The sequence below is a fragment of the Tiliqua scincoides genome, chromosome 4 (genome assembly GCF_035046505.1).
Source record: "Tiliqua scincoides isolate rTilSci1 chromosome 4, rTilSci1.hap2, whole genome shotgun sequence".
Lineage (NCBI taxonomy): Eukaryota > Metazoa > Chordata > Lepidosauria > Squamata > Scincidae > Tiliqua > Tiliqua scincoides.
The window spans coordinates 158,512,970-158,539,830 of NC_089824.1; the positions used below are offsets into that span (position 1 = coordinate 158,512,970).

The 26,861-nt window shown below is 40.8% G+C and overlaps 1 protein-coding gene across 1 annotated transcript in view; it reads left to right on the forward strand.

Moving 5' to 3' along the window:
* Window positions 1-26,861, forward strand: part of BEND5 (BEN domain containing 5) — a 1,022,542-nt gene that overhangs the window by 145,332 nt on the left and 850,349 nt on the right. The window lies entirely within an intron of this gene.

Below are 26,861 nucleotides of genomic sequence, written 5' to 3' on the forward strand. Positions count from 1 at the left end.
CTTACTCTATCTAAATCTCTTTCTTTCATTCTTTCTGTTAAAACTTCCATTTCTGCTATTTCATAAATTTTGTCTATTAAATTTTCTCGAGTTGGCACATCTGTAAATTTCCATTTTTGCTCAGACAATTTTCTTGCCGCTGCAGCAATATGTACAATAAGGTATTTCTTACATTGGTCTTTGATTTCTGATGTCACATTTAGAAGGAATATTTCTGGTTTGAATGGTAATACACAATGCAATATCTCTTGCAACAATTTATGCATCATTTTCCAGTATTTCTTTGCTTTTTCACATGTCCACCACATATGATAAAAGGTTCCTCCAACCTCTTTACATTTCCAACACTTATTTGATAACCCAGTATACATTTTTGCTAATTTCTCTGGAGTTAGATACCATCTATAAAACATTTTATATAAATTCTCTTTAAAAGACACTGCTTTAGTTATCTTAATATTTGTATTCCAAATTTGGTTCCAGTCATCCATCGATATATTGTATCCAAAATTTTTTGCCCAACACACCATTGCATCTTTAACTGTCTCATCCTCCATTCTTATCTCAAGGAGAAAATTATACATTTTTTGTATATACTTCCCCTTATCAATCAAAAATATTTTATCAAAACTTATATCTTCTTCATAAAAACCTATTTTTTGGTCTTCTCGTAATCTTGTTCTTATTTGCATTTTGTTCCACCAGTCCAATTCTATTCCTTTCTCTTCTAACTCAGACTTACTTAGGATCTCTCCTTTAATATTCAGCAGATCGCTGAATGATTTATTTTGGTCTTTTTTAATTCAGTTTGGATTAGTTGCTATTTCAAGTGGTTTTATCCATCTGGGCAATTTAGAATATATCTTGTATTTTATCTGATCCCATATCCAAATTAAACATCTTCTTAAAATGTGTTGTTTAAAATATCCATGCTATTTGACTTTATCATAAAACAGGAATGCGTGCCAGCCTATTTGTAGATCATGTGCTTCTAGTGTTAAAATTTTCAAATTTGGTATGAGTCCCCAATCTTTTATCCAGTTTAAAGCTGCTGCTTGATAATATAATTCCCAGTCTGGTAATCCGAATCCTACTCTTTTTTTATCCTCTTGAAGTAATTTCAGTCTTATTCTTGGTTTTTTACCTTGCCAGACAAATTTTGTAGTAATTTTATTCATTTCTTCAAAAAAAAATTCTCTTCAAAATAATCCGAATAGTCTGGAATAAAAACATTAATTTTGGTAATATTTTCATTTTCAATAGAGCTATTCTTCCCGTTAAGGATAGTTGCAATTTATTATATTTCTCCAAATCTTTTTTATTTCTTTCATTAATTTAATATAGTTGTCTTCCATTAATGTACTTGTCTTTTTGGTAATTATAATTCCTAGATATTTTACTATGTTTGTTATCTGTAGTCCAAATTCTTTTGATCGTTCTATATCGTCGTCTTTTATATTTTTCAGTATCATTTTGGTCTTCTGGTAATTTATTTTTAGGCCTGCTACTTCTCCGTATTCTTTTAAGTCTTCTATCAAAAATTCTATGGAATTGAGTAGATCTTCCAGGATAAATACCAAATCATCCGCAAACACTTATAGTTTGTATTCTTCACTTTTAATTTTGAGCGGTTTCACCCTGTCATCTTCTCTTATTACATTATTCAATATTTCCAGTGTCAAAATAAACAACAATGGTGAAAGTGGACAACCTTGCCTTACTCCTTGTTGAATGTTAATCTCGTCAATTCTCCATTTACTCTTATCCTTGCTTTTTGATCCAAATATATTCCTTGTATCATCTTGATAAATTTTGGACCAAAATGTAATTCTTGAAGACAATTAATCATAAAGTCCCAATGTAAGCTGTCAAAAGCTTTCTGGGTGTCTAAAAACACTAGGGCTAATTTCTTATCTGGATGCACTTCAAAAAATTGCAATATATTTATTATAATTCTCACATTGTTTTTCAGTTGTCTTTTTGGTAAAAAACCAGTTTGATCTTCTTTAATTATTTGGTTTAGTATTTTTTTAATCTTGTAGCTAAAATTGAAGCAAAAATTTTATAGTCTGTGTTTGAAAGCGAAATGGGTCTATAGTTTTTAATTTCTTTTTCATCCGTGTCTTATTTATGTATCAAAGTAATTGTTCCTTCCTTCCATGAGTTTGGTATTTCTCAGGTCTCCCATATATCATCAATCACTTTTTTGAATGGCAACAACAATACTTCTTCAAATTTCTTATAATATTCAGCTGGTAATCCATCAGGGCCTGGCATTTTTTGGAGTTTTTGCCTTTTAATCGCTTCTGTAATTTCATTTATAGTAATTGTATTTTCCAATAAATTCTTTTGATCAGCTAAAATTTTAATGCTATTATTTTTCTTCAGATATTCTGTTTGTTTCTGGTGTTCTATATTTTTTCTCCCATATAATACCTGATAAAATTGTTCAATAATTGTTTTCTTTATTTCTAATTCTGTTTTCTCTTTTCCAGTCAAATCTTTCAATATCTTAATATAGTTCTTTTGCATTTCTTTTTTCAGCTTATAAGCTAGCCATCTTCCTGGCTTGTTTGCATTTTCAAAAAAAAAATTGTTTTACCATTTTCAATTTCTTCTCCATTTCCTGGATTTGCATTATTTTAATTTCATGTTGTATCTTCTTAATCTTTTGTTGAATTTTTTGATTCGTAGATTCTTTCTGTAATTCCATTTAATCTTTCTCTAATCTTTGTTTAAGGTCTTTCGTTTTCTTCTCTTGTCCAATTCTTTGTTTTGCTGCATTTCTTATTGCTAATCCTCGAAAAAAATGCTTTACTTGTTTCCCATAAAATTTGTGTTTTAGTTTCTGGATGAAAATTGGTCTTAAAAAAAAAATCCATTTCTGTTTTTGCTTGATTCAAAAATTCCTGACTATTCAAATGAGTTATATTTAACTTCCAACTATTTCTCCTTAATTTTTTATTTATTATTAATAAATTTGGATTATGATCTGCAAATGTATTAGGTAAGATTTCAGTCTGAAACGTTCCATCTAAACCAGATATTGAGGCCCAGCACATAGCAATTCTAGACCAGGAATTATGTGAATTTGAATAATATGTGAACTGTTTTTTCTCCGGGTATTGTGTTCTCCATGTGTCAATCAACTGTAATTCTTCTGCCATTTCCAAAAAAGGTCTGGGTAGGGTTCCTCCTCTTTTTAGAGATCTTTTATTAAATTTTCTGTCCCATTTAGCTTGAAAAACTGCATTAAAATGTCCAAATAAAAAAAGATCCCTATCTTTGCGCCTCACAGTTTGAATAACACTGGGTTATACCTATACTTTTTCTTTTTTCTTGTTAAATCCTTACGCTTGTTTTTTTTCTTTTTTTAACTTGTTGGGTCTAGTGAGGCTCTGCCTCCTCTGACTGCACATCTCTGGCTTGCTGCTTATTCTTTTAACTTCCACTCACACATCTTACCAGGTTCTAAATTCTTTGCTGTCTTTTCTTATCTCAAGGCAAAACAGCTGCAATAGGTTCTAAAATGCTATACAAGTCAACCCCTTTCACCTTGCTGCCAGGACCCCAAATTCTGCTAATGGAACATAAGAACGGCCCTGCTGGATCAGGCCATAGGCCCATCTAGTCCGGCTTCCTGTATCTTACAGCGGCCCACCAAATGCCTCAGGGAGCACACCAGATAACCTGCATCCTGGTGCCCTCCCTGTGCCTTCCCTTACCTGGGTCCCCTCTCCTTCTTGTTACTTCTCCTTCTCTCCCCTCTCCTTCCCTCTCCTTTGAGATGGCAGAGAACGCATTTAATTAACTGCCATCTCTAAGTCTCCTTTTATCTCCCCTTTCCCTCCCTCACCATCGAGGGGGCCAACCACTTCACTGGCGGGTTTCCTGCTTCTAACATATTTGAAGAAGCTTTTATTATTCCCCTTAATGTTACTGGCCATGTGTTCCTCATAGTCTCTCTTGGCCTCCTGTATCACCTTCTTACATTTCTTTTGCCACAGTTTATGTTGCTTTTCATTCTCCTCATCAGGGCAAGCCTTCCATTTATGGAAGGAAGCTTCCTTGCCCTTTTCAACCTTTCTAACTTGGCTCGTTAGCTAGGCGGGCACCCTCCTGGACTTAGTCGAGCCCTTTCTTCCTTTGCGGTATACACTTCTACTTGACCTCTGTTACTGTTGTTTTAAGCAGTCTCCATGCACTCTGGAGAGATTGGACTCTTTTTACCTTCCCTTTCAACCTCCTAACCAGCCTCCTCATTTGAGGGAAGTCCGCTCGTCGGAAGTCAAGAGTTTTTGTGACAGATTTGCCTGGTATTCTTTCCACGACGTGCATGTCGAAATGGATCGCATCATGGTCGCTGTTCCTAAGGGCTCAGTAACATTGACATCTCTAACCAAGTCCTGAGTACCACACAATATTAAATCCAGAGTCACCTGTCCTCTGGTGGGCTCCATGACTAGCTGCTCTAAGGCACAGTCATTTAGCTTGTCAAAATATCTGGTCTCTTTTTCTTGACCAGAACACAAATTGACCCAGTTGATGTGAGGATAATTGAAGTCCCCCATGATTACAACCCTGTCCCTGCTTGACACCTCTCTGATCTGTTTCCTCGTGTCAAGGTCCCCTTCTGGTTTCTGGTCTGGAGGACAATAGTATGCCCCCAGTATTACATTGCTCCTCAGGCCTGGTAATTTAACCCACAGAGGTTCTATGGTGGAGTTGGTCCCACCTTCAATCTCTACTTTGCTGGATTCTATCCCTTCTTTAATATAAATGGCCACCCCACCTCCAGCACTCCCCTCCCTGTCCCTCCTGTATCGTTTATAGCCCAGGATTGCAGTATCCCACTGATTTTCTGCATTCCATCAGGTTTCCGTTATGCCCACTGTATCAAAGTTTTCTCTACTCACCAAACACTCCAGTTCTCCCATGTTTGCTTCGAGCCCATGGGAGACTTCGAGCATTTGCATAAAAGCATTTGAACATGGAATCCCCCAGGATGGGCTGCTTATTAGCTCCTTTATCCCTGCATCCTCTCATTGTGCCAAACAGTCTATCGCATCCCATCATGCCTCCGTTCCCAATTTCTTCTCCTACTCTGTCTTTACCTTGTTGTTCTCTATCCACCCCATCCTCGTCCCATAGGGATGAGGAGTCCTGACCCAGATGCCTGTTGGCTCCTGTTGGCTTTCCCCCAGGAATCAGTTTAAAAGCTGCTCTGCCACCTTTTTAATGTTATGCGCCAGTAGTCTGGTTCCATTCTGGTTCAAGTGAAGCCCGTTCCTCTTGTACAGTTCCCGCTTGTTCCAAAACGTTCCCCAGCACCTAACAAATCTAAACTCCTCCTCCCTACACCACCATCTCATCCACACATTAAGACCTCTGATCTCCACCTGCCTTGCTGGCCCAGCGCATGAAACAGGTAGCACTTCCGAGAACGCTACCTTTGAGGTCCTGGCTATCAGTTTCCCACCTAATAACCTAAATTTGGCCTGCAGGACCTCCCGGCTAAACTTCCCCATGTTGTTGGTGCCGACATGCACCACAACTGCTACCTCCTACCCAGCACTATCTACCAGCCTGTCTAGACGAGAAGTGATGTCTGCAACTTTCGCACCAGGCAGGCAAGTTGCCATGTGGTCCTCATATCTGTTGCAAACACCCCTCTCTATGTTTCTGATAGTATCAGAAATTAGTATAAATGTAATTTGCATATATTAATTTTGTTAATGTGGAACATGGAGGTTTTTTGTGATATATTATGGAGAAGGAGAAATAAGACTTTGTGGCAATATGTAGTTGGATGCAAGGATTGTGATCCCTGGGCATGGTGGGAGGATGTGTGTACAGGCATTGCACAGCATTCCTGATCACTGAATTGTTACCCTGTGAGTTGCCTGATTTTATATGCTTTATTAAATTTAAATTACAGATTTTCAAATTTAACCTTGCAACAGTTACTAGAAATTTTTCCTGCTGCTCTTGTTAGTTCTGAGTTCTGCAGAATCTCAGAACAAGCTACTAGATTTTCAACATGTAGCTACAATCTTACGAATTGTTCTTACAACCCACTTCACATATGGTTGCTAATTTTCTTCACGTGAAGCAATCTGTGCTGGTTTTCAGCTGTGGCTTTTCTTCATACTTAGGCAGCCAAAGTGGATGTTGATGCAGAGGATACAGAATTCAATATAATTCAAGTTATTCTTCACTGCTTTTAGAGTCCCTCTTTGAATTCTTGCAGTGGCATGTAGAAAGGTAAACAGCATTGAGTTGTGCATGTGCCACCAGCATTCACACAGCTACCTCACTGACTGAAAGTCAACAGAGATTGCTGCTAAAATCCAGTTTTTCTTTCCAAGGCACATCGTACTTCCATTGGCTCACATTCCCATTGGCTCTACTAATGAATTACCCTTCTCCAAACTACTGTGGCACACCTGCAGACCATTCATGGCATACCAGTGTGCCAAGGCACACTGGTTGAATATCACTGCACTAGGCAGTTACTAGGTTTGTACCACCCTATTTGAACAAAATATAACTTACTTCTGAGTAGACCTGGTTAGGTTTTTACCCTAAATCTGCTGATACAGGAAGGTGCAACTGGCCATGAAAAAGGTGAATTTTTTCCTAAGCCAGCTGGGGGGAGGGAAATAAATCAAAGTTTGGTCTTTTCCCTAAGGCCTTTGGGACCTGATTCTTCCATGCCATAATTTCAGGCTGAACCACCAGGTTGTGTGGGGGATAGGACTGAGTTCTCAATTACATTAAAGAAAGGAATTAAGGTGACTACATACCAGTATTATTCCTTAATGAAGATTTGAACCTTTACAAAAGAGAGAAATTGAATAGAACAGATACAATTTGGGGGAAAAAACTGCTTTGAATTAATTATTTTAAATGACATTGTTATGTGGGAGTGTAAATGATGGGAAGCAGTATGCATCTGTTTACTAATTCTAAAGTCAACTTTTTTTTGTGGATGTCATATGTCTTGTTTTGTTGAGAACACAACATTGTATAAAGCCAAGTGTGATATTTCTTCATAGAAACCATAATGTGGCATTTTGCAAGCCTCAAGTAGGAACTGATTTTAACTTGAGTAATTCCTTAATTCTGTTTTAATTTCTGGTTTGATCTTGCTTGACACCACTGATAGAACCAGTGGCAGTGCTGTTCTTTGCACAAAATGCAGCTAATTTCTGTCTGAAAACAGCAGATAGTTTCACTGATGAAAATACAGCATACAACTTCTTAGCTGTTTTCTCTGTGCAAACTAGCAATTATGACCTCTTTGACTTAGCACTTATTCTACAGAAATAAGCAATTGTCATTTGACTCTATTCATTTTGTACTTTATTTCACACTTTCATAAGATGTATCAGCAGGCTTTTAATTATTCTTCAAATGATTCGATTAAGCATTCTCCTTGCATATTAAATGCTGGAGACATTGTTTTGAGCTTCCCTTGCTTCTTCTTAGTATAATATGGGCAGACACAGAAAAATGAAATTATCTTACTAAATGAAAACAACCTGAGCAGAAGAAATCATTTTGAATAATGACAATTTGGGTGAAAATTTCACCATTTCTTATCAGTTTGCGCTGCATCACACAGGAGCTCACTTGATGGAATGTTTTAAAAAATGTCTATTAAAAATAAACGGTGGCAGTCTCTACGTAAATGAAATAAATCAGAAAGATTTTCAAAGGGAATAAAAAATGTCATTTATGATGGTTACAGCTTATACGCCTACTGTGATTCTTCTGGTATATTTATATTCTCCCATGGTGGATAACATTATTACTTGATCTGTCAAAATGGAGTGACAAAATTTCTTAGTGTAGACAGCTTATTTAAGAACAGTAAAATTCCATAGTGTGTTTGTTATCCTGTCTCAAAGTACTATTAGAAAGAAAACAAGAAATGAATAAAACCAGTAATTGTCCAGAAAGTTGTTATATAAAGCTGAAAACAAAAAGCACTAGCAAAGAAAACTGAAAATCATAGTGTTACCCTCAGGAATTTACAGGAATAGCAAACACACATTTTCAGTTGAAGTGATATTATTTCAGTGAACTGTGATAGCTAAATTCTAGCATTTCCCACGTGATTGTAATGAGTTTGTTAATGTTTAAAAAAAATACGACTTATATTTTACACATAATATGTCGTATTTTTTTTTAAACATTAACAAACTCATTACAATCATATTGCATATATGATTATGTATAATTGTGTAAAATGCTATCAGAGGTTACTTGGAGCAAACCTAAGCCTGGGTATCCATTAGCTAGATCCAACTTTACTGATTAAAAATATATATATATATATTTTGAAGAATGGAATGAAAAGTAGAAGAAAATTCACAGCCCAGTCCTATTCTTGGATTGCGCCAGCGGAACCTGTGTTCCACCAGTATGCACTGTTGCAAAAGCACTGTAAAGTGCTTTGTGACTGCGTTACTGGCCAGCATGCTGGTAGGAAGGCCAAAGCCTTCCCATGTGTGCTGGCAGAGTGGAGGAGGAGATGGGGCGGGGGTGGGTGGATTGGCCCAGGAAGAGGTGATATCAGTGACACAGCGCACACCATATCCTAACCCACTTTCTGGGCCTCATCTGCCTACATGGATCAGCTCAGACTTTTGCCAGTGGTATTGCTGATACAGATCCAAGTTGACCCATTGAGGCTGCTGGAGCTTACCCTGGGGAAAGGTGATAAATGTCCCCTTACCCTAAGCAGACCTCCAGCAGCCAAAATTCATCAGTGAGATGCAGCGTAACCTACACTGGTGCTAGGATTTAGTTTAGTTAGGATTGGGCTGCCCATCTGATTTCTTTCTCACTGGGCATTTTAGGAGTGATTCTGACCCATTACTAGAAAAGCAGCTTGGGTCGACTTGCTCCAAAATGTTTGGTTTTGGAAACTTGAAAAACATGTCCCTAGCAAGTCCTCCTTAACCAAATAGGCAACTATTATTTCAGTCATTTACATTCAATTACAATATAAGATGCCTTCCACCCCCACTTCCACCACCACCTCACCTTTTGCCACTGTATGGTGGCTTGGCTGCTGGGCTGCACATGCAGCTGCCAGTGACTCTGCTAGCTACTTTACTGTACTGCCAGCAGTGCCGGAGTGCACAATGCTTTTATTGGTGTTCCAGCTCCACTAGAGGAACATACGTTCTGCCAGTAAAGAATTTTAGTAAGATTGGACTGCCTGTGATAAAGACACGCGTATATAAAGAAAATACATGGAGGGACTGGTGGGAATGGCTGCTGGAGGTCTCCTTGGGGGAAGGGGAATTTTGCCCCCTTCCTTTGGGGAAAGCCCCAGGCCCCACAGTGAAGCTTCCTAAGTCTGTGCTGGCTATTTTGACAGTACAAACTTGAGACCCTCTTTGTCAGGCTTTGAGGCCCAACATAGAGGATAGGATATGGCAGAGCAAAGCTTTGCCAGTCCCACCCCTCTCCTGGGCCGGTTCCTCCCCAACCCCGCCCTCATCCTGCCCCATTCCTCCCACTCCCCCCTCTCCAACTGGCATTGGCCCTGGTGACCCATCCTCTCCAGGTGCTGGGGACATGCATTATGGCATGTTTGTGACACCCAATGCTGGAGCTCAATGCCGGTGCTAGGGTTACATAGGATTGGGCCTTTAATATGTTGTGGGATTGAAGAACCACCTCTGCCTTGTAATTAGTTTGTGGTCTTGATCACTTGTCTCTTACTCTTATTGGTTTAACTTTTGTATATTGCAGCAGGAATCCCAGGAACTTATTTATTTGGGAATATTTGGAACTCAGACTCCACCTTAGCCTTGTACTCAATGTGTAGTCTTGGACAAACTAGATTTGTCTCAATTTTATCCATCAGACTGTTTTCAACAGTGATGAGCCAAATAGTTTTGGGAAGCTTGCACTCAGGACATGATGGCAATATTCTCTTTTGTGTGACTGGAATATCTGGTAACACTGAAGTGACATTTAGCTATTATTTTACTAGAACTATCCCTTCTCTGTATTTTAAAGTTTCAAAATTTCTATTTGCATATTTGGCTATGGGCAGAGTAGTAGTAGGAGATCCATCCATCCATATACTGCCTTTCTCTGTTTTAAACAACATTCAAGGCAGTTTAGATAGGCAGGTGAATTTTAAATCACTGTCTTTCAGTGGGGTTTTTACAATATTATTCTGTGAGAGGAACTCACAGAACCTTCAGTCCACCTGATGTCTTCCTTCACTGTGTAGTTCTCTCTTCTGGCTGCATTCCATCGAGCTTCCACAGGCAACTGTAAATCAAGCCCAGGCAGGTACTCAAGGCCTTAACCATTCTTGCCAGCTAACCTCTCTACACTCCCCCGCTCTTTGACAGAAGGTGGCTCATCAGCGACTCCATCCTCTCACAGTGGATGACAGCACTAACAGCTTGGCTTCATGTCTTCCCTCCAAGAGCACAACTTGAGTTGCTCCTGATTAGCTCTTCGGACAGTACGACAGCTCAACCATCATACCACACCTCCTGCCCTTTTAGGTGGATGAGATCACAGGAAGTGGGGCAGTGATGAGGGAAAATGGATTGGACTTGTAGCACCCTCACTTTTCAAAGCCATCAGTCACTTCTGTGCCACAGTAAGCTTAAGGTGACACAGAACTCTTCTTTGACTTTGTCATTTAGATCGATCCCATGAGTCTTCATGTTTTGCTGTCACAGGCTAACACAGCTTCTCTTTTGGAGTATATAATACATCTGTTAACACCAGGGATCAGTTTCTGAAAAGCCAAGTGCTGTCTGAACAGCTGTATAGGAGATGTAATTGTAGGAAATTAGGGCTGATTCACCAGAAACCTGTGCTCCACCAGAAACCTGTGCTCCCATTGGATATAATAGACCACACTGTAACAAAACAGTGATGAAGGAAGCAGCATTATTGAAGGTATTACTGTATATATAAATAATCTTTTACTATAGGCACAAGGAATTTGTTATGGACTTTACCACTTATTCTGTTCTATGAACTACTGCTCTCTATCAGCATTCCCTCTAAGGCAGGGGTGTCAAACATAAGGCCCAGGGGCCAGATGTGGCCCACGGAAGCTTTTTATCTGTCCCTCAGGTTCTCAGCTGCTGAGCAGTGCTAAGGAGTTACTGCTGAAAGAGCAGCCCACATGAAAATTGGGCTCTCCCACATCTTGAAATATAATCAAGATTTGCATATTTTCTTTTCTGTCATTTGCAACTAATGAGTTCTTAAGTCAGAAAAAGTGCATATTTTTAATGACCTGTTGAATGACATCACTTACTGCCTAATGACATCACTTCCAGCCCTCAGCAGGCATCATGAATGCTATTTGGCCCTTTGTATGAAACGAGTTTGACACCCCTGCTCTAAGTGATCTGTGCAAGTGTGCAGAATCTTTTGGCAGCCATGTGACATCATGACTTGTCACAATGTTACAACTGGATATTCGATGATGACACCATCATGTCATTGTTGAACTTTCAATCTCTGCAGTTGCACACTGCAGAACTTGGCAGGGAGGAATGTGCCCATGCCACTACACTCCTTAGAGGAAGCAGTGCTTCCTGTATCTTAAAATTGGAACTTTTCACTATTCTGTTTTCCAGACTGGACCAGAGTAGGGGAGAACTTCCAAGCTATGAAACAAAGTTGTGTGTTTTTATTTAAAATACAGTCAGAGGCTCCAAATAGTGAAAACTGAGGATTTGCTCTTCCACACTGTCTTCAAGTTAAACCCTGGCTGCAGAGAGGAGCACGCAGATAGAAACTGTCAACTTCTGAGTTTGCTGTTAGGCTCATGAGAAGCAAGTTGTGTGCCAGATGCTTCCTTTTAGCCTGGGTCCTTAAAATGGGATAATTGGTCTCGGGGTGTGTGATCTGATCTGTGTATCCCTGAACCCAATTTCCCTCTGAGTATATCCTTTACACTGTAGGGGGGACTGGTGTCTGGCAGTTTGAACACACTATGAAAGAATGTGGGAGGGTGAATTGGATGGAGCTGACATGCATCTCTAGGCATGTGTCCCCTGAGGTAACTTGTCTCCCCTGCAAAAAATGATGCTATATTTCCTGCACAAGCAATGCCTTCCAAGACAGTCACTTCAGAGAAGTGTAGCAGGTGAGTGGGGAAAAATGTGACATGAGTGGAGGGGAGACAAGAATGCAAGTGGGGAGAAGGTGAAAGAGGAGGAAGAGAATAAAGGGAGTGAGGGGGTTAGGGAAAGAAAGATAGGTGCTCCAAAGCCAATTCCTCATCCTCCAATACAGTGTTTCTCAAACTGTGGGTTGGGACCCACTAGGTGGGTCATAACCAATTTCAGGTGAGTCCCCTTTCATTTAATATTTTATTATTAATATATTAGACTTGATGCTACCCTGGTATGTGACTGCGTTAGGGGAAATGTTACAGATTTGTACTTTTAACAGGTTAATATGTATATTCTTTTAACAATGATAGTAAATGGGACTTAGCGCCCAATCCTATCCAATTTTCCAGCATCGGTGTAGCCACAATGCAGCCCTAAGGTAAGGGAACAAATGCTCCCATACCTTAAGGGGGCCTCTGTTAATGCTGCCCCACCACAAGATGCAGTGCATGACCCATTGGACCAGCTGCACCGGCACTTGAAAATTAGATAGGATTGGGCTCTTAATCATGGGTAAGTGTGGGTAGGATTGCAGCCTAGGATTGTTTTCCTGCTTGATGATGTCACTTTTGGTCATGACATCACTTCTGGTGGGTCCTGATGGATTCTCCTTCTACAGAGTGGGTCCCGGTGCTAAATGTTTGAGAACCACTGCTCCAAAAGGATCCTTTCAGCTGCAGATGACACATGGGTGTGTCTATATTAGTTTTCATAACCAATCAGTGTAGAGTTTACTATGAGAAATATCCAATGTGGGAAACTTGACATGTGGTTCATTTGGCCTCTGAAAATCAAACAGTACCAGAGATCTATGAATCTGAACTACCTTATTTGCCCCTTTTATTTGGGCCACTGGAACTAAAGAGAAATAACCCAACTACTATACACCTGTGTATAGTAGCTGCATATCTGTGAACTCATGTTTTAGAAAAACATGGAGACCAATAGACCTTTCTGTTATAAGTTTATACAGTGTATAACATTCTGTATGCTGACTGTTGTCATTGACCTGGCATGCATGCCAACTTGTGCAACTTAACAGAGAATTTGGTTACAAGTGAATGATCTGTATTTGTCTTCATAAATTCTTGAAGGTTCATTCTTGTGAAGTTTGTATAAAGACTGGTTCTATAGTTTTCTACCCCAAGCCTTCAGTATGAGGAATACTAATATAAATGAATGGGATATAAATGAATAAATAAAACCACAATGACAGTAATCTTCTCAAAGAACCATAACCTTTTGCTTTGTTCCATATAAGTTATTGAGCCTTCCACTTCTTGGATTAAAGTATGTGCATCATTCAGTCACTCTTATCTGGGGAAAAGTGCCAGGAAAATAGTTAAGTCCACAATTTTGAAATGACTGTGTGGGATAAGCCAAAAGGTCATGACAGAGGAAAATGTTTTCTTGAGCTTTTAGCTTGGCTCTGCTTCCCTTAGAATTTAGACTGTTCGTTTTTTAGCTTTGATGATCAGCTTGTTGTTGTTTATGGCAACTGTGCACAGACCTTGCCTTCTCTCCTTGAAATATTGGACGTTCTACGAAAATGAAAATTTTCTCAAGTATGCATGGCAACATTAACACAGCAGAAAGCCTCATTAGGTGAGTAACAGCATTCATGGTAAAAGTAAGCTACATCAAACATAGTGTGGACTTTCTTTTTGAAAGCAGTGTCTTCTAAATATAGATTATAGTAATTTACTTTCAAACAACTCATTTTCAGTATGTGACATGTTCATTAACCCCAGGTAGAAAAATTATTGTGGTGCATTAATTTTTCACCAATGAAGACATTAGTCATATTTGCAAGTATCATTAGTGTCTGCCACTGAGGTGGAAAAGTCTTACTGTCTCAGTCCAAATGGAGGAAGCATTTGAATATTAATGAGGATCTGTTAAGTTTTGTGGGTTATCAGCTTTTGCACACTTTTATGCTTTGAATCATAATTAGAGACCTCTAAGGCACATCATTAAAGGTCTTATAACGAACAAGGATAGATATGTAATCCTTTAGTGAAATAAGGTAAAAAGTTAAAGGATTTAGTGTAGGCATTCTGTTGTTCTTGTAAGCATTTTAAAAGTGTGGATATGTAGATTTGTTCACAGAACTTCACAAATATTCTTTACAGTTTAAAAAAAAGAAAAAAGTATAAAATGGGGTTTCAGTTGAGATAGAGACTTCACCTGCAATAAGAGAACCAGAAAAGGAAGGAGTAGTTATACAGCAGCATCTTAGGTATTGGTCCAACTCTTCAACTTCATGATCATCGATCATTTCCCTCAGTTACTGGTACTTTCAGAATGTACATTTTCAAATATTCAGATGCTACTTCTGGTCTTGCAACCAAGTGCATTGTCTCCCATGGTGGAAAAAGAAAAATTCAGGAAGTTGTTAAACCGCTGGCTTGTATTAACTCACCTGCTTCGGAATGTGTAGGAATGTGCCTAACAAGCACATTTAAGAAAAGAAGATGGTGGGGGGGCCTGAGGTGGCTGAGTAGCCGTGTTTTTCTGAGCTCCTAGAAAGCTCTTGGAAAGCATGCTATTTCTTCCCAGAATCGTGGGTCTGATGAGATCTGAGGATCAGTGGTCAGGAGAGACCTTGATCCTACAGATAGTGTACAGTTTTGGAGAAGAAGGGTCCAGCCAGGGACTGTTTTTTCTCCAAGGGAACCCAGCCATCAGTGTCGGTGATGGTAAGGATTCAATGTTGAAATTAAGCTGAAGGCTCCAAGCAGGGTAGGAAGTTGAAAGAAGCAAGTGAGTGTTGTTCCATTGTGTGTGTCTGGCATTAATTGACTAATTGACTGCCTGATTAAGCTTTTGCCTGAGAGAAGGAGAAGGAGGGGCAGGCTTTCCCCCTCCTGGGAGAAGAGGAAGGAGGGGGAGGCTTTCTCTGCTTATTTGTTTGTTGATGTGAGAAGAAGCTTTGGAGGGGTTCTACCGAGCTTGTTATGGAAATATGACTGCATAACTAACTTTATAAATGTAAAATTTGTTGGATTACAAACTAACCGTCTTGGAATACAATTATTGTTGTGGAGTGTTCAGTTTTGTTTTCTTGTGGAGAGCTTGTGGAGTGCCAGTGGAGAGCGGCTGGAGACATGCATTTTTTTTGTTTTGCAAAGATGGTTGATTCCTTTGATTCCTTTGATTATCACTTGGAAAAGAATGCGGTTGACATAGAAACAAATATAAATAACAGAAATAAGATATAAACAGAAATAAGAACATCAGGGACAACTAGTGGACTAAAAAAGATACTACAAGGACAAGAACAGGACTTGACAAGTGAAGTAAGAAGAAAGAAGATATAAGAAGGAAGAAAAAGGATGACAGGAAAAGGAGAGAAAGTTAGGAGCTCTTCTGCCCCAGAGTCCAGCTTGGGAAAACTAACACAAGAGGAACCGAAAGGGAAAGAATGGAAGCAGATAATACAAGACAATATAGAGAAATTAGTGGCGATGGGAGAGCAACAAACAAATCAATATCTGCGGGTTCAAGCTAGTTTGGATGTGTTAACTACACAACTAAATGATCTTAGTGTGCAACTTAAAGATGTTATATCCGAATCACATGAGAAATACAAAGGATTATGGAAAAAGTACTGGAAATGGGAAGGCAACAAGCAAATCAATATTTACAAATCCAAATTAGCCTGGAAATCTTAATTCAACAGACAAATGAGTCTAATACGCAACAAACAGGAGAGGATCAACAAAAGAGCAAAGAAATGGAAGATAAATCCAAAACACTGGAGATAGGAGAAAACAAACAATTGGAAGAGACAATGTTAATGGAGATAGCTTGAAAGATAAAGACCCAAAAGTCACCAGATCAGAAAGGAGAAGAAATACTTTGACTAATTGATGCAGATTGGATTGATCAAGTGAAGTAAGAAGAAATACTTCAACTAACTGACATAGATTGGAATGATCAAGTGAAGGAGATGACTCATCAAGATGTTGATTTAGCAAGAAGAGCGAGTACATTAAACCATGATCTGTTAAGAGGAACTCATGTGAAATTTATTAGAAAAAAAAGATGGAAAGTTAAAGTCTAGAGAAGAGATTTGACAGACCTGTGGATATTTAGGTTGGAGACAAGGGAATAGATAAAAAGAAAAACAGTAATGTGTTAATTTTTAATGTTAGAAATTAAAGCTTATTAGATGTCACTGAGAATTTATATAAGCTTTATAGGTGATATGTAATATGTTTAGAATTTTTAGTTAGTTTGATATTAATAGATGTTAGAATTTTAGAGGATAATTTTAATGAATTAAAATTAATTTTAGGTGATTGTTTTGGATGTTTACGTATATGTTTATGTATTTAGTCATGAGGATATATTAATTTTGGATGTTATAGAGAAATGATATATGTAATTATTAGGATATTAAAAGTTGTTAGAATTTAGTATGTTAGATATTGGATTATGATATTAATTTTTGTGAGGTTTTTATATGCTAGATATTGGAAAGACACGAAGATCCCAATGAAAGATGAATTAATAGAGAAAATAATGAATGTGGTGGAAATGGACAGATTTTTAGAGAGCTTGGATCAACAGTGAAACCGATATAGATTGAGTAATGAAAATTATTTTATGTTTGGTTGAAAATAAAGTTGTAGAAGTATAAGATAGGGCATTTAGATGAATGTATTATATATATGATATATTATATATGATATGATAGATAAATGATAAATGATATTAAGAGGCTAACATAGAAGAGGAACTGGATTAGGAAATATGTAATGATTTATTAATTATAGTGATGTATGATATCTTGCACCCTCTAATATTGTGTTTATGTCTTGTATGTATTGTATTATGTGTGTTTGTTATTTTGTTTTTGGAAAAATTAAAAAAAATAATAAAAAAGAAAAGATAGAGAATCCAAAGTGTTCAAATCACAATATGCAGTTTATTGAAATATTGTTTACAATATCAGGTGGGCTCATCAAAATAAATGAAATGTGAGACACAAATCAAGAGCATATGAGAAGCAAAGTAGTAATACAAGGAGCTGCAAAATAAATGTGCAATAATACACCACCAGCCCTACTTAGAAAAAGCTGTTTGTGTGTGTTTCACCCAAGAAATATCTAAAAGTGATTTGATATTTATTGCAGGAAAGAGAATAATTAAAATCTTTTCACTCTCATCTGGGTAGGGCTCCCTAAAAATGCCCAGTCTTAATTGAGGTTTTTTTTTAAAATGAGCCCAAAATATATGATGAAACTAAATTTCTTGTTAACTTTTGGATTTTTTTTTTACTAATTATGTGTGAATACAAAGAACATAAATGCCAATTCTTTTGGCCATCTGCATTGCTTTCAAGCTCTTCTCAAAGAATTAGCTGTTTTAAAATATGTTTTCACTGGATGTTTTGCTATTCCTGGTCAGTACATTAATTTAAGAAGCTAAACCTTAGTTTGATTTTCAGTTTTCTTTACTAATAAGTAGTGTTTTTAGCGGCAGTTATATGATGCAAAAGTTGTGTTTTCATTTGTTAGTATTTCCGTCGATAAAGTTATGCTTCCTCTGTACTGTTCAGTTGTATTATTTAAGCACTTTTTGTTTCAGATGAAAACTACTTTGGTAGGAAGAAATTTACCGCTTTGACTGTGATCAGAACCACAGCATAGTCCTTAACATTCAGTGCTGACATGCCTATTTCCTACCTGTCAGAATGAAATACTAATAGTAGGCCCTATCAATTCTGACATTGCTTTCTTATTTTTTCAAACCCAAGGTCACCTTTTTGCATGTTTACATTTGACATGGTAATAGAAATGAAACTATAAAAAAAATTAAAGCAATTTTATGTTGATAGTGCCTTATTGCATCAGTTTCTATTATAGAGAGTTCTACATCTGGGGGAAAAAACAAAGTGATAGGAGTTTGACTTGTAGGAAAACAACAGGAAGTCTACATTTTTCCTGGGCAGCCCAATCCTGTTCCCAGCAGCTCTGCTGGGTGCAGTGGTGCCAAAATGGCTACCACTACATCCAGCGGCACTGTTGGGGCTGCCAGAGGTTTCCTCAGGTTAAGGGGACTTTGTCCCCTTCCCATGGGGAAACCCCGACGCCCCACAACTTGAGGCTTCTCAAGTCTGCTCCAGTTATTTTGGCAGCACAGACTTGAGAGCCTCCGTGTCAGGCTTTGCATCCTGACACAGAGGATAGGATACAGTGCAACAGAGCTCCTCCAGTCCTCCCCTCCTGGGCTAGTTTCTTCCCCATTCCCTACCTCCCCCCACCCCAAAAATACTCACTACTGCCTGGCACTGCAGGAGAGCCACCCATTCACATGATGCTGAGTCTCAGTGCCAATTGGCGCTTACCCGGGTCCAGCAGCCCCTCCTCTCCAAGTGCCATGGCCGTGGCTAATGGCATGTTTGCAATACCCAGCAGTGGCTCAGTTAGGATTGGGCTCTCAGTTATTCAATACATCTACAGAATCAGACAGACAATTTTTTTATTCTTTCCTATGCATCTATCTTATCTATCAATATTCAAATGAAACATTTGCAAAGTTGTAAAGTATGATAGTTTAAGTCTTGTAAAAGCACTTATTCAACTGACAAGGAGAGGAAGACCTTATGTTTTTAGCACATGGAAGTTATATTTCAAATTCTAAGACCCTCAGAAACTGTGTTACTTAATCATAACTTTCTTTATGGTGGTTGCAATTAGTATTAGTATTCTCTATGTTGTCCAAATAAGGACTCTGTATGGGAAAGATGGGCCTTCAGATACTCTAGCTCCAAGTTATTATGTATCCATATTGTATTACATATTGTAAGGGCCTAGGAAAGGGGGGTAAAGGGGATAAGTGGGTAATTTGTACCCAAGCCCAGAGTCAGAAAGGGGGCCCAGGAGTCCAGAAATTTCCTGGGATCTTACATTTTCCAGTCTCATCCAGACTCACAACTCACACAGGATGCTTGGGGCATTACCATGGGCACATGGCAGCCACAAGCCATAAACACTAGGCCCAGAAATGCATACATTCCTTAACACTGTCGCATCTCCTGCAATTATTTTCTATATTTGAAAGTTTTTAGAGAGTCTTAGGAGTGTGTTTGGTTTTCCAAATTACTGTATCTGGCTGCCAACGCCAGGCAGGTAGACCTGAGCTCTGCATTGGGAAGACTGGTAGACCAGGCTCCAAGGCTATTCCAGCTGTTGCCACTTTCCTCCTGCCTGTTTTAACCTCATTCTGCTCACCCCCATTGCCACCCTCCAACTCTGTTTCACCCTCTCCCTCTTTAGGAAGGGGCCCAAAAGAAACTTCGTACCCCCTGATAAAATTTCTCTCAGAGATATTGTCTATCCCCAAGCAGTGCTTATTAGGTAGAAATGTTCAGCTTCTTTGATATCTTGAAGAATAGTTTCTATGACATGACATAATGTTTAAGTATGTATTTAAACATATTATGGAGTTCTTTTTGTCTTGTGACAAAACTCAGGAGATAAGCCATAGATTAAATGTTAAATATTTCTACCAATGTCCTGAGAGGTTTCATCCCATCTCATAAGAATATAAGAACAGCCCCACTGGATCAGGCCATAGGCCCATCTAGTCCAGCTTCCTGTATCTCACAGCGGCCCACCAAATGCCCCAGGGAGCACACCAGATAACAAGAGACCTGCATCCTGGTGCCCTCCCTTGCATTGGCATTCTGACATAGCCCATTTCTAAAATCAGGAGGTTGCGCATACACATCATGGCTTGTAACCTATAATGGATTTTTCATCCAGAAAATTGTCCAATCCCCTTTTAAAGGCATCCAGGCCAGATGCCGTCACCACATCCTGCGGCAAGGAGTTCCACAGACCAACCACACACTGACTAAAGAAATATTTTCTTTTGTCTGTCCTAACCCTCCCAAAACTCAATTTTAGTGGATGTCCCCTGGTTCTGGTGTTATGTGTGAGTCTAAAGAGCATCTCTCTATCCACTTTATTCTTCCCATGCATAATTTTGTATGTCTCAATCATGTCCCCCCTCAAGCGTCTCTTTTCTAGGCTGAAGAGGCCCAAACGCCATAGCCTTTCCTCATAAGGAAGGTGCCCCAGCCCCGTAATCATTTTAGTCGCTGTCTTTTGCACCTTTTCCATTTCCACTATGTCTTTTTTGAGATGTGGCGACTAGAACTGGACACAATACTCCAGGTGTGACCTTACCATCGATTTGTACAATGGCATTATAATATTAGCCGTTTTGTTCTCAATACCTTTTCTAATGATCTCAAGCATAGAATTGGCCTTCTTTACTGCTGCTGCTCAATGGGTCGACACTTTCATCAACCTGTCCACCACCACCCCAAGATCTCTCTCCTGATCTGTCACAGACAGCTCAGAACCCATTAGCCTATATGTGAAGTTTTGATTTTTGCCCCAATGTGCATGACTTTACACTTACTTACATTGAAACGCATCTGCCATTTTTTGCCCATTCTGCCAGTTTCGAGAGATCCTTCTGGAGCTCCTGACAATCACTTCTGGTCTTCACCACTCGGAAAAGTTTGGTGTCATCTGCAAACTTAGCCACCTCACTGCTCACCCCTTTCTCCAGGTCATTTATGAAGAGGTTGAAAAGCACTGGTCCCAGGACAGATCCTTGGGCACACCGCTTTTCACCTCTCTCCATTGTGAAAATTGCCCACTGACACTCACTCTCTGTTTCCTGATCTTCAACCAGGTCTCGATCCAGGAGAGGACCTGCCCTCTAATTCCCTGACTGTGGAGGGAATTTTTCAGTAGCCTTTGGTGAGGGACCATGTTGAATGCCTTTTGAAAGTCCAGATATATAATGTCCACGGGTTCTCCTGCATCCACATGCCTGTTGACCTCTAAAAGGTTTGTGAGGCAAGACTTATCCTTACAGAAGCCATGCTGATTCTCCCTCGGCAAGACCTGTTGGTCTATGTGTTTTGAGATTCCTTCTTTGATGAGGCATTCCACCATCTTACCCGGTATAGATGTTAGGCTGACCGGCGTATAGTTTCCTGGGTCCCCCCTCTTTCCCTTTTTAAAGATTGGTATGACATTTGCTATCCTCCAATCCTCTGGCACCGTGACCGTTTTGAGGGACAAGTTGCATATCTTAGTCAAGAGATCAGCAACTTCATTCTTCAATTCCTTAATAACTCTTGGGTGGATGCCATCCGGGCCCGGTGACTTATTGATCTTTAATTTATCAATGAGATCTGAAACATCTTCTCTTTCAACCTCTATCTGACTTAATTCCTTGGTCAAGAGGGGCCGTTAGGGCAGCGGTATTTGCCTGAGGTCTTCTGCCGTGAAGACAGATGCAAATAGGGGTGACATGGGGAGTCCTAGCCAAGAAGACGCCGGAGTCAGAGCTCTGCTACCCTTATCACTCCTTTTTTGTTTTTCATGCCTTTAGCAGGTTTATTCTTTTTTCCGCCACACTATCAGGCTACTGGAACGATTCCTGGACCTGTTGTGACCAATTTTGTTTTGCTTATAAGAACTAAAAGGGAGTTCCATTATCTCTGCCAACTGGACTGCTCCCTCAGATGCCATATTTTTGAACTGTGAGTGGGTATACCTTGTTTACTACTGGGCATTATCCTTTCTACTCTAATGGGGAAAAAAAGAACTTTCTCCCCAGGGAACCCTGACACTGGCGTGCTTTACCCTAATATCAAGCAGTCAAGGCTTGAGGCTTTTTTCCCCCCTTCTCAACCCTCATTGCCTGCTGCTTTACCACAGAGCCCAATACTCCCTCTTTTCCTGAATTTGGACCCCAATACTCCCTCCAATATGCCTCAGGGGAACCAGCAACATCTACAGTCGTCTGGTGATGGAACTTCTGATGACGGAATACCCATGAGCCATGAATCGTCTGACTTGATAACAAAGCACTCATTACTGACTGCTAAAACTGTGCTTCAAATATTCTCTCAACGTGGCCATGTTATTGATCTCTTAAAAGAGCTGCACCAAACTGTCTTCATGATGTATTCTGCTCACTGTAATACCTTTACTGACCTCAAGCCTCGTGTCCCCCAGACTCCTACCATCTCCTTACCAGAGGACCCCCATGTCCCTGCCCCTCTCAAAACCACTTCTCAGCTAATATATCTAATATATAGCTAATATATCAATCTCTGTGGGTTAAATTACCAGGCTTGTGCAGCAATGTAATACTGGGGGCGTGCTATCGTCCTCCAGACCAGAAATCTGATGGGGACCTTGAAATGAGGAAACAGATCAGGGAGGTGACAAGGAAGGACAGGGTTGTAATCATGGGGGACTTCAATTATCCTCATATTGACTGGGTCAATTTGTGTTCTGGTCACGATAAGGAAACCGGATTTCTTGACGTGCTAAATGACTGTGGCTTAGATCAGCTAGTCACGGAGCCCACCAGAGGACAGGTAACTCTGGATTTAATTTTGTGCGGTACGCAGGACCTGGTTAGAGATGTAAACGTTACTGAGCCATTGGGGAACAGTGATCATGCTGCGATCCGTTTTGACGTGCACGTTGGGGGAAGAATACCAGGCAAATCTCTAACAAAAACCCTTGACTTCCGACGGGCAGACTTCCCTCAAATGAGGAGGCTGGTTAGAAGGAGGTTGAAAGGGAGGGTAAAAAGAGTCCAGTCTCTCCAGAGTGCATGGAGGCTGCTTAAAACAACAGTAATAGAGGCCCAGCAGAGGTGTATACCGCAAAGAAAGAAGGGTTCCACTAAATCCAGGAGAGTGCCCGCATGGCTAACCAGCCAAGTTAGAGAGGCTGTGAAGGGCAAGGAAGCTTCCTTCCGTAAATGGAAGTCTTGCCCTAATGAGGAGAATAAAAAGGAACATAAACCGTGGCAAAAGAAATGTAAGAAGGTGATACGGGAGGCCAAGGGAGACTATGAGGAACGCATGGCCAGCAACATTAAGGGGAATAATAAAAGCTTCTTCAAATATGTTAGAAGCAGGAAACCCGCCAGAGAAGCGGTTGGCCCTCTGGATGGTGAGGGAGGGAAAGGGGAGATAAAAGGAGACTTAGAGATGGCAGAGAAATTAAATGAGTTCTTTGCATCTGTCTTCACGGCAGAAGACCTCGGGCAGATACCGCTGCCCGAACGGCCCCTCCTAACTGAGGAGTTAAGTCAGATAGAGGTTAAAAGAGAAGATGTTTCAGACCTCATTGATAAATTAAAGATCAATAAGTCACCGGGCCCTGATGGCATCCACCCAAGAGTTATTAAGGAATTGAAGAATGAAGTTGCAGATCTCTTGACTAAGATATGCAACTTGTCCCTCAAAACGGCCACAGTGCCAGAAGATTGGAGGATAGCAAATGTCACGCCTATTTTTAAAAAGGGTAAGAGGGGGGACCCGGGAAACTATAGGCCGGTCAGCCTAACATCCATACCGGGTAAGATGGTGGAATGCCTCATCAAAGATAGGATCTCAAAACACATAGACGAACAGGCCTTGCTGAGGGAGAGTCAGCATGGCTTCTGTAAGGGTAAGTCTTGCCTCACAAACCTTATAGAATTCTTTGAAAAGGTCAACAGGCATGTGGATGCGGGAGAACCCGTGGACATTATATATCTGGACTTTCAGAAGGCATTTGACACGGTCCCTCACCAAAGGCTACTGAAAAAACTCCACAGTCAGGGAATTAGAGGACAGGTCCTCTCGTGGATTGAGAACTGGTTGGAGGCCAGGAAGCAGAGAGTGGGTGTCAATGGGCAATTTTCACAATGGAGAGAGGTGAAAAGCGGTGTGCCCCAAGGATCTGTCCTGGGACCGGTGCTTTTCAACCTCTTCATAAATGACCTGGAGACAGGGTTGAGCAGTGAAGTGGCTAAGTTTGCAGACGACACCAAACTTTTCCGAGTGGTAAAGACCAGAAGTGATTGTGAGGAGCTCCAGAAGGATCTCTCCAGACTGGCAGAATGGGCAGCAAAATGGCAGATGCGCTTCAATGTCAGTAAGTGTAAAGTCATGCACATTGGGGCAAAAAATCAAAACTTTAGATATAGGCTGATGGGTTCTGAGCTGTCTGTGACAGATCAGGAGAGAGATCTTGGGGTGGTGGTGGACAGGTCGATGAAAGTGTCGACCCAATGTGCGGTGGCAGTGAAGAAGGCCAATTCTATGCTTGGGATCATTAGGAAGGGTATTGAGAACAAAACGGTTAGTATTATAATGCCGTTGTACAAATCAATGGTAAGGCCACACCTGGAGTATTGTGTCCAGTTCTGGTCGCCGCATCTCAAAAAAGACATAGTGGAAATGGAAAAGGTGCAAAAGAGAGCGACTAAGATGATTACGGGGCTGGGGCACCTTCCTTATGAGGAAAGGCTACGGCGTTTGGGCCTCTTCAGCCTAGAAAAGAGACGCTTGAGGGGGGACATGATTGAGACATACAAAATTATGCAGGGGATGGACAGAGTGGATAGGGCGATGCTCTTTACACTCTCACATAATACCAGAACCAGGGGACATCCACTAAAATTGAGTGTTGGGCGGGTTAGGACAGACAAAAGAAAATATTTCTTTACTCAGCGCGTGGTCGGTCTGTGGAACTCCTTGCCACAGGATGTGGTGCTGGCGTCTAGCCTAGACGCCTTTAAAAGGGGATTGGACGAGTTTCTGGAGGAAAAATCCATTATGGGGTACAAGCCATGATGTGTATGCGCAACCTCCTGATTTTAGGAATGGGTTAAGTCAGAATGCCAGATGTAGGGGAGAGCACCAGGATGAGGTCTCTTGTTATCTGGTGTGCTCCCTGGGGCATTTGGTGGGCCGCTGTGAGATACAGGAAGCTGGACTAGATGGGCCTATGGCCTGATCCAGTGAGGCTGTTCTTATGTTCTTATGTTCTTAACCCAAATGTGTAGTGATCACAGTATCTACCTTCAAAGGATGAATTCCTGACTGGTCCCAGATCAAGCTGGCCAAGAGCCATCTGGCCACCCTACTGAAAGAAACTCCATCTACTATTAATCTTTCCAGGATTGAGAGACTGTCTTCTTCCTTGCTCTCAGAACGCTTCTTGTTGTATTTCAATTCCGACCATATTCCAAGACTGCTGTTCTCACATTCTAGAAGTCTGGAAGGTGCAGGCATTTTTCCTCACAGATATTTTAGGAACACTGCTACTGTGAGTCTCGTTCCACCTAAAACCATCCCACATGACCACCATCTGGATCGATCATTCCAGTTCAACTTTCCTTCTCCTTCGATGGCTGTTTCCATCAATTCCGGTGCCTCGAAGGACTCTCAAACGAAATCTTCAGATGACCCGGCTGGCCTACCTTCTAACCTTTGCTCCTTTACTTCGAAGCCAGTTCTCGACTCTGTGGTCTCCAGTCGTCCTTTGCGGACATCACCTGACTGTGATAATCTAGTTGTACCACCTGCCTTCAACAAGAGTGCTTTTCCCTCCTCCCCTGCTGCTCCTCGACCGAGCATCCCTTTATCTCCTACCTGTATTGTGGGTAGGCGCTACCAAGGTGGTCCCTTTCTCCTTGTTGATGCCTCAATTCAACTTGAAACCCCCCCCCCCGAACTATGACCTTACAAGATCCAACTCCGAGGCGGGAAGACTGTCCATTTCTACGGAGACTTTTGTGACGCTTCCAGCCTACAGCCAGCCACTTACTTCTGCCAATTCTTCTCCTTTATTGCCAGTTGAAACCCCTGCAAGAGCGCATCCCTCTGCAATGGAAAGAATATCTTCTGGTCCTACCAACTGCATAACCACCACTGACCCTACTTGCTGACTATTAGATATTTCCCAGACCTCCCCAGACTTGTCCTTTATCCTTAAGCTGGTATCATGGAACATTGCAGGCTGGGAGAAAAAGAAATTTGATCAAGATTTCATCAACTACCTGTCCCTCTTTGACATTATCTTCCTGCAAGAGACTTGGTCTCTGACCCCGCCGACCATCCCTGGGTTCACCTCCCATCATCTTCCTTCTTTTAAATGCAAGCAAATGGGTTGCCCTCATGTAGGCCTATGTTGCTTGTTTAGTTCTTCCCTATCCCCCCTTCCCTGCCATTCTTGGTTTTTTCAAGTCTTCTTGTTCTAATGCAAGGAGCTCAAGATTGTAATGTTCAATATATATATTCCTTCCTCTGACCCCTCCCCACATGTTTTTTGGAATGAGGCTACGACCTCTGCCGGGAAATAATTGACCTCCACGTCTACAACTCTCCTTATAATTATGGGTGACCTCAACACCAGACTGGGACCAAATAACCTTGCTCTGGCCCACTCCATGAATTGGGATTTAGATGAACAAATCTCCCCCTGGTTCCAGGGCTCCAGGGCATCCAAAGATCTCGTTATTAATAGTTATGCCCCCTACCTCATTGATTTGTGCCTTGAGCTGGACCTAGTCATCCTCAATGGTTCCACCAGAAGGGATACCTCGGGCAAATTGACTCACTTTGCTCCTAGGGGGACAAGTGTTATAGATTACGCACTTGCCTCTCCGGCTCTCCTTCTGCTTCTCCCTGACTTTTTTGTTAACCCTCGCTCTGACAGTGACCACCTACCCATTCAACTATCCCTAGCCCCACCCCTCTTCAAGTCCTTGCCCAAGAAACCTTTATCACAGCCTCCACCCTGTCTTAAATGGCCCCTTAGGACAGAGGATGCCTACTACCACTGGACCAGATTA